General features: G+C 40.3%; 1 protein-coding gene across 1 annotated transcript in view; it reads left to right on the forward strand.

Moving 5' to 3' along the window:
• Positions 1 to 1,323, forward strand: part of LOC101590957 (olfactory receptor 5M10-like) — a 23,102-nt gene that overhangs the window by 20,927 nt on the left and 852 nt on the right. The gene's annotated exons all lie outside the window — the stretch shown is intronic.

Raw genomic sequence — 1,323 nt, forward strand, 5'->3', positions numbered from 1 at the left:
GTAGGGCTTGTGGATTCAGGCAAGCAATAGAAACTAAGCAGAATCCCCAACTCATGGTGAACCCAGTGGAGACTTTCAGACTTCACTTCGCCAGATCCAAAATACATGATTAGGATAGGTAACTGGTTTTGCTATGAGTATCTTATTTTCTCACCAAAATTAAGACTGAATCAAGTTGCCACTGAAGATACATTTATATAAATCTGTATGTCTGAAGAAACATTTATCTTAACAGCACAAAGCAATAAAAGCTAAAATAACTTGTGTTTTCCCCAGACATCTGTATTGATGATGTCTTCAAATTCTGTCTTCTTAGGAAGAACCCCTGGCCTTGTAAAAGCCACTTGCTGGCATTTGCCTTCCCAGTACTTGATTTCAACTGACCCCACACTGAAAAACTTCTGCTTTACAAAGTGCGCTTGGTGAGAGCTCATGGCTTTTCTACTCTGCAGCTTCACGCATGACAACAGAAATGCTTAAAGCTCCGCAGGTGGGCATGGGCCGCCAAGCTTCCAAAACAAAGAATTCTTCCTGATTCCCTGTATTTCATTCATCTATCGAGAGATAAATTTCAGAATTTTATCACTTTCTGCATGAAATTGAGCAAGACAAATACGATCTTTGACTGAAAATGCAAGATTGACTGCTCGTCTTTCCACCCTCATCTAAAACAGCAGGGCTTTGTATTAGAAAGAACTTGAAAGCCCCAGCTATCTCCAATCATGCAGCTCAACGATGCAGTTGATGGACTGGTGTTTATTTCTCATTTGAAAATACTTGTTTTTTTTTAATATGAACAAAATTAGAAAGAGTAAACAGTGGAGAGATCTTTAAAAGACAGGCATACAAATGTAAGTATGAATAAGTATATATTTATAAGGATTCACAGTACACAAATGTGAGAGGCAAAAACAATGAGAAAAGATGTTTGGCGTGTGTGTGGGTGTGGGTGTGGGTGCGTTTGAGGAATACAAACATACATATGAGAGACATATGGAAAGAAATGCCACATAAAATTTTTTATTCATCTGTGGAGAATTATAAATGAATAAATGCTAAAAATGATGGAAGAAAAATAAACTTCCATGAATTTTCTGTCACCCTCAGATTTCAAGGGAGAAGAAAATGTCCTTCCCTAACGACACCCTAGTGATGGATTTCATTCTCCTGGGACTCACAGATGACCCTGCGCTCGAGAAGGCACTCTTTGGGCTGTTCCTGCTGGTCTACCTGATCACGCTGGCAGGAAATCTGTGCATGATCCTGCTCATCAGAGCCACGCCGCACCTGCAGACCCCCATGTACTTCTTCCTGGGCCACCTC

This window comes from Octodon degus, unplaced genomic scaffold, assembly GCF_000260255.1.
Source record: "Octodon degus isolate 3935 unplaced genomic scaffold, OctDeg1.0 scaffold00239, whole genome shotgun sequence".
Lineage (NCBI taxonomy): Eukaryota > Metazoa > Chordata > Mammalia > Rodentia > Octodontidae > Octodon > Octodon degus.